Genomic DNA, 7,442 nt, shown 5'->3' with positions numbered 1-7,442 from the left:
GTCGTGTCCCTACCCCCAGTACCTGATCATATCCTCCCTTCCCCTCCCTGTCCCCTCTTCCACTCAAATCGCCCCCACCCCACCTCATGACTGCTTTCTTCTCCCTCCCAAGTGGGGTTGAGGCATCCTCACTTGGGTCCTTGGACATGTTAACCTTCTTGAGAACTGAAGGTTGTGTCCTGGGTATTCTCTATATTTTTGGCTAATATCTACTTACTAGTGAGTACATACCATGCATTCCTTTTGAGTCTGAGTTACCTCACTCAGGATGATATTTTCTAGTTCCATCCATTTGTCTGCAAAACTCAGGATGCCCTTGTTCTCAATAGCTAAATAGTATTCCATTGTGTAAATGAAGAGCATGAGAGAAAGGGATCCAGTGACAGGCCCAAACTGTTATCCAGCTCAAGAGGAGGCCTGGAGCCCTATACTGTTACTGATGATATGGTGTGCTTGCACGCAGGAGCCTAGCCTGGCTGCACTTTGAGACACCCAACAAGCCACTGAAAGAGTGAGATGCAGATATTAGCACCCAGCCAGTGTATGGAAGCTGGGAACACCTGTGTTTAAATGTGGGAAATGTTGGAAGAAGCTGGCGAGGGTGGCCCCATGGAAAGACTAGCAGTCTCAACTGACCTGGACCCCTGAAATCTTTCCCCTAACCAAGCAGCATACACCAGGTGGTCTGAAGCCCCTAACACATATACAACAGAAGGTTGCCTGGTCTGGCCTCAGTGAGAACAGATGCACCTAATGCTGGAGAGACTTGAAGCCCCAGGAAATAGGAAGGCCTGGTGGGGTGGGGATGAGGGGTTGGAAGCATCATCAGCTTGAAGACTGGGGGGTGGGGGGAGGTATGGGATGGGGAGCAATTGTGGAGCAGAGCAGGAGGGGGTGAAGTTGAGACTGTAAAAAAGAAGTAAAGAAAAAAATAAATTAATTAACAGCAACAACAAAAAGTTCCTCCTACTGTCCCTAGAAGCCTTGCATTGTGGTTCTTGTGTCACATGGTCATCAGTAAGTTGAAGAGAGCAGATATGTCTATGCTCAGCATTCTAACTACGATCATCTGAATGATTAGTAACCTAAAATTTTCCCCCAAGAAGTGAGCCTGAAACAACCAGTCCTGTGCTTTGCAGCTCTTAATGAGCTCTCAGAGTAGAGAGAAATCAGGGATGAGACAATTACCTCGTGGGGCTTCATAACCCAAGAGAAATGAGCCTGAGACAGAAAACTCCTTCATAGGGTCACATAGGCAGGCCAGGAATTAAGACAACCACCAGTCCTGTGCCACAGAGCCAGAACAGACAGCTAGCCTGAGATCAAAAGCATTCCCATGCTATTAAGACCTCGGGGAATAACCATGCCTGAGGTCAGTCCTTCCTGGCGCCATAATGCATGGGTGAGGCATAGCACTCCTGACACCAGGTCTGAAAAATCCCTAGACATTGAGAGACTCCAGGTGTTACTTAAAGGAACAAATGCATGGTGGAGAAATGGAAGAGAACAAGAAACAGGACTATGTGGGAGCAATGAAAAGAAGCATAAGTGGATAATCAAGTGTAGCGAAGAACAGCCTATGTGAGTAGCTGGTGAAGCCACCTAGGACCATAGTGGAGTTCAGGCCTCTGCGGTCCTGCAGCAGCAGGAGTTTGCTACCACCAAAGTTCAGGATTGCTGCCCAGGGATGTGTTGGTGTCTGAGGGTTGTGCAGGACAAGTCCAACTCCTGTGGGCATGAAAACCAGAGAGCTGACGCTGCCCCCGGCAGTACTCAGGAATGTGCACCTGCACATCTCCCAGGAAGCTCAGTAGAGCTGGCTACAGCTGTGGGAGTTGCAGAGCTGCATGTGAGCTGGTTAGGTGTGTAAGTGTGAGAGTGCTGGCCTGCAAAAGAGAGGATGTGAAAGTCATATCTACTCAGAGAACATGAAAAAGATACAGAGTAAACAAATTTAGTCAAAGAAAATAAGAGTACCATTGTTTGGGATCCAGAGCCAGGGAGATTTCCCAGTTAAAGCAACTGATTTCCTGATAGGAACAGTTAGGTCTGTTTTCCTTCCCTTTTCTTTTCTTTTATCGTTTTTTCTTCCGGTTTTTTAGAGGAAAAGGAAAGTATGATCTCTCTCTCTCTCTCTCTCTCTCTCTCTCTCTCTCTCACACACACACACACACACACACACACACACACACACACAGACAGACACACACACTGGGAGAGAGAGAATAGAGAGATTTAAAAAACATGTCATAAAATCAAATTTAGACATTAATAAGGAAAGGGTAGATACACAGAGTCTTCCAGTCAGATACTCATGTGAGCACAAGAAATGCAAATCACCTCCCTTGGCTTAGATGAAAATATTTTCCCTAATCCTCTTTTTCTCTCTCTCTACCTTTTTCCTGTCCCTTTTTCTCTATCTGCAGTCTCTGGAATGTGTTCTGGTGAAGGTAAGATGCCTTGATGTCTATAAGGATATCCACTGAGCTCAGATACTGATGACTCATTCTGACACAGACTCAGAAGCTAGCTCTGTGTGGCCAGCTTTCCGGTTGCTAGGTTCAGTCTTTCTCTATATTAGCAGTATCCTGGATACAGTCATAATCTGTCTTTATGTAGATATGCCACTCATATAGATGCAGATGTGTCACATGCATGGGCATAGTGTTACACTGTCACTTGCTTGAGTACACACAGATGGACAAACTCTAGACAATATTGGTATTTCCTTCACTGGTTATTTAGGTTGGCACCATCTGGTGATTTCAGAACATTTGTGGTGTTACGTTTCCTTTGTGCATGTATATGGTGTTTGTTCCACAAAGACTGGAGTCTATAAGAAAGGTAATGGGTAATTTTATGCACCATTTGCTCAGTTTTTAATATTGGATAAAGTATACCAAATTCACTCTTTCTGTGCCTATGACTTCTCATATATAAGCACTTTCTATTACTCCAATGTCTCTGACAAGTAAGTGAGTCTCATTAGAGTCTGTGGTTCAGACCAGAGTCACACTACATACAACATTGAACAGTTACAGTTCACTATATTTTTCTTCTACTTTGAAATATTTTGCAGGCCAGGTCTTACACTATAGAGAACTGACAGCAGTCATCCTAAATTTCCAGAGAAACCACACTGGGAGGCCATTTTAGCTCTAACACCACACTAAGATTCCTATCTGACACACTACGTATCTTACTAAGTGATGAGTAGATTGCAATTTTTTCTACCAAGTCTTCTTGTTCTATTCCTTGGTATCTTCATCCTGCTGTCGCAATGGACTTTTATCCCACTGTGCCATGTCTCATCTCCCCTCCTGCCCCTTCTGTCTTTCATCTTTTTCTCCTGCTCTTTAAGTTCTTCTTTGAGCCTCATTGTCCTAAGCGGTGGATCCAACTTTCCACAGTTGTCCACAGTCTGTCTTTGAAACAAACTATGCCCACTCAGGACTGTACTCTAAGAATTTCACTATGTTTCTTTCACTTTCATTTCTGAATTTCCTTTTTCTCTTTACCATGGAAATTTGTGTTTGCTTCTTTTACCCAAGCCAAAGAGTAGCTGTTCTTCATGTGCCAGGTTATTTCCTGGAGATTATATCAGCAGTTACATGAGTATCATCTGTCCTGTTCCTCGCCCCATTACTTATTTCACTTATTGCTACTCAAAATTTGAGTGGATTCTTATCATGAAATAGAAATAGACTCTTCCTATCTTCCTTAACTTTCTTTAATTTGTTGTACAGTCAGATTCCATAAACCTAGGGACTATGTCCTAATAATTCTACAAATATGCCAAGATAGATTTAATATTACAAAGGTGGAAGATATAAAAATTGGCCATTGTGTCTCCTTAACAGCTTCAGATATCAGTATTCACACAGCTGATCAACTGATAGAGTATTAAATTGGAATAAGAAGGATGTGATGTTTTAGAGTCTTTAGTGATACACACAGGCATAAGACACAGTAATACACATTTATACCTAGATACACACAAAAATTTTTCAACTTGGCACAGGCCTATTCTGACTAGGTTGAAATTATAGACATTTTCTTTTTTTTTTTTTTTTTCTTTTTGGAGCTGGGGACCGAACCCAGGGCCTTGTGCTTGCTAGGCAAGCACTCTACCACTGAGCTAAATCCCCAACCCCGACATTTTCTTATTATTTATACCTCCTATCTCTGCCTATTGCTTCTTGCCATTGCAAATCTTCTTCAGCTCCTATAAAACCACAAAGTCTATTCCAGCTTTCACATGAAACTATTTCAAATGTTGACAATCAATTTTCATGTCCTTTATAAGTTCATTGACATATTTTTCAGATAGTAGAAAAGAAATTTTAATACTAAGATTAGATGGTTTTTTGACATCCTATCTACTTTGGGGTAGAAAACTCAAAAATGTAAGGCTTCAGAAACTTGGTTTTGAACAAACTAATCACAGCATCATATCTGGACTAATCCAACAAAGTAGTAAAAAAACAGTAATTCATTTACAGTGATTTTGAGAACATTTAGCAATTCATTACCCAGAATTTACCATGTGTTCATATTCCAAGACCAATTAAATAAATTAATATTAGTTCTTCTATATGTCTCAGTGTATTTATAGTTATTAAAATCACAAACAAATTTTAAAATACATTTTATCATTATTACGATTAGAAGTTAGATACTTTCACAAATATGTAATGCTTGCAAAAGTCCCGTATATATTTATATATCAGTTATTAATAAAAATTTGGCAGGCTGTATAAATATGCAGAACAACATTGAATAATGGAACATACAGCTTTTGACTGTTTAATGAATAAACTTGGAACTTATGCTAAAAATACATTCCAACACTAAAAGGTTATATAAATTGGACAAGTTGAAGAGATTTGATATAAAACCATATATAATAGATAATGTGCCTTTGCCTTTCCAGTGGTTGTTTAAGTATGTGATTTCATATTTCCTAATTATCAGAATAGAAAAAGAAAGATAAAATCATAGCTTTGAGTGTTTGCAAATACAGTCAGTCAGTTGGGAAGGAACTGGGAAATTTTTCTGAGATTTTGATTTTTTTCAACATTTATTTCTGATTTTATTTTGGCAAGGAATTTCTAAGTCATTCTTCTACTGAGGAAGAAGTTTCATATAAAGACTAATGCCTATATTTTGAAATTTTTGTCAGTTTCAACTGGATGACAATAGAGCTATGTGCTATGTGGCTAATCAAAATGGCCATGTCTTGCCTTAACTAAATAGTGTATTCTTTGCAAATGCCTTATCCAGTTATAACAATTGAAAACATTTAGTCATTTAAATTTTCTCTTCAGTTTACTTTAAAGAAGAGTTTTTCCTCACTATTGCTTTTAATTTTGTGGTGGAGGGTAGATGAACATGAGTGCACATGTCAGTAGTGGCCAAAGACATGACATGCCCTGAGTGTTGAAGTTACAGTTAGTTGTTAAATGCTCCATGGGGTTTCAGGGTACCTGACTCACTTTGTTACCATAGCAGCACCTCTTAAATACAGAACTATTTCTTCAGTCCCACGATCTTGTATATCATTTCAAAAGTAAAAGACTGTTTTAAAATGTTAGCAAAGGAATTGCTTAACAGCCTTCTAACAGGGAAAACACTAATAAATCTACTAACTGTAGTCAGGACTCACAACAGTAGTGTCATCTTGTATTGCAATGATAACTGTGGTCCAAAAGTTACACTATACAAAGACTTGAGGCTATTATATAAATTATAAATGTAGATTAATATAACATAGTCAGGGATTTTGAAATATTCACTTTGTAAACTTGACCTGAGACAAGGATGTGGGGTTGTTTGTTTGCTTGCTTGCTTTACAATATTAAGCAGTAGGTATTATAAATATGGTTGATTTCTATAATTCTGATGCACTACGTATCCTAGATAAATATAACATTGATAATATCATTAACAATCTCTCTCTAGAAGATGATGATATTGATTAAACCTCTGTACCACAATTCTCTTCTAATTTTAGGGATATCTATCTTCTTTAGTTTTATTTTCAAAGTAATTTTGCTGACTTGAAGAGTTACTAGAATACTCCAACCTAACCTTCAGTGACTGAGCCACTTTAATTTTGTAAAAATTAAACATCTTAGGTAATAATTTTCAGAATATTAGTGGTGTAGAAATAAGGTCCTAATTATAAAACACTTCAGGGTGTCGAGCAATGAAAAATAACATGATTTTTGACACATGGTATACATTACACATATCTCCTTAGTGGGATCTGTAAAGATGATAAAATATTATGCCCTAGATTAAGCTGCATTAAGTAGAAAAGAACATAGGATTAAGACTTGCCTAGTTATGTATAAGTATAAACTTCAGCAGATTGAAAAAAGAGCCTCTCGTAATGAATAGCTCATCTTTAATTCCGCAGCAGTTATTTTGGTAGAAGTTCACAGCAATCCATAGAATTTAAGAAGGATGCTATTCTAACAGTACATGGTAAATCAGGAATCTTAGCAACATCCAAGAACTGAATTATGCAGAGCAGGAATGAATTGGGAAAGGACCACTCTCACATATTATAATCATTTCTGATGACACAACTATCTCAACATTAAAACCCTAACATGACACCCATAAGAGGTACTGTTAGCTCTCAACCCATGAAAACCCATCAATGAAGACATGCTGTTTTAAGGAGATACATTTTGTCAATTGATTATTACAACATAGTTTTCCTTTGTTGTTGTTGATAAAAAAGAATAGCATTGCTAAATAATTTACTCTGAGGACAATTTATCATGCAGAAGGAAATGTTCTCAAAAAGTTGAAAACTAGAAGCAAATTCTTTGAAAAATTAATCAGATTTTGACAACTGATAGCTTTGTTAAAACATGCAGAATTTTAAACTTTACTTTAAAAAAGTGGTCATGTGTTTTATTTAGTTAAAAAGAACTACTACTGCCAGTTATCATTACTCTGATACACCAATATCCTGTGAAATTCTAATTAAATGAAGCCAAATAAAATGTTTCCTTATTCATCATAAAGAAAATCGTTAGGTGATAACTGAGAATAACATGAATTTTTCAGAACATATAATATTTAAAATTATGAAATGTATGAGAAATATATATATGTATATATACATATATATTAATTGGTTAGTTATACGTGTTGTGTGTGTATGTGTGTGTGTGAGTGTGTGTGTACATACACGCACTTGAAACTGTTAACTAGTATGTCTGTTTTCACATGTTTCTTCTTGCTTCCTTCTAATATAAGCACACTGAGGAAAATAAGACATTTCTATTCTCTTTTTTTTAAATTCTTATTTTTATTGGAAGGGTTATCTCTCATTGTGTAAAGACTAAAATATAAGAAGATTTACTTCTTTGAGAAAATCTTTTTCTCAGTTATATTTTAAATCATGAAGATTTATGCATTACTTT

General features: G+C 37.5%; 1 pseudogene; it reads left to right on the top strand.

Moving 5' to 3' along the window:
- The first annotated feature begins 968 nt into the window (after positions 1 to 968).
- LOC120096827 (small nucleolar RNA SNORA17) lies at positions 969 to 1,088 on the top strand (annotated as a pseudogene).
- The last annotated feature ends 6,354 nt before the right edge of the window (positions 1,089 to 7,442 follow it).

Source organism: Rattus norvegicus, chromosome 14 (assembly GCF_021556685.1).
Source record: "Rattus norvegicus strain SHRSP/BbbUtx chromosome 14, alternate assembly SHRSP_T2T, whole genome shotgun sequence".
Taxonomy (NCBI): domain Eukaryota; kingdom Metazoa; phylum Chordata; class Mammalia; order Rodentia; family Muridae; genus Rattus; species Rattus norvegicus.
This window is presented reverse-complemented; position numbering and strand designations above follow the sequence as displayed.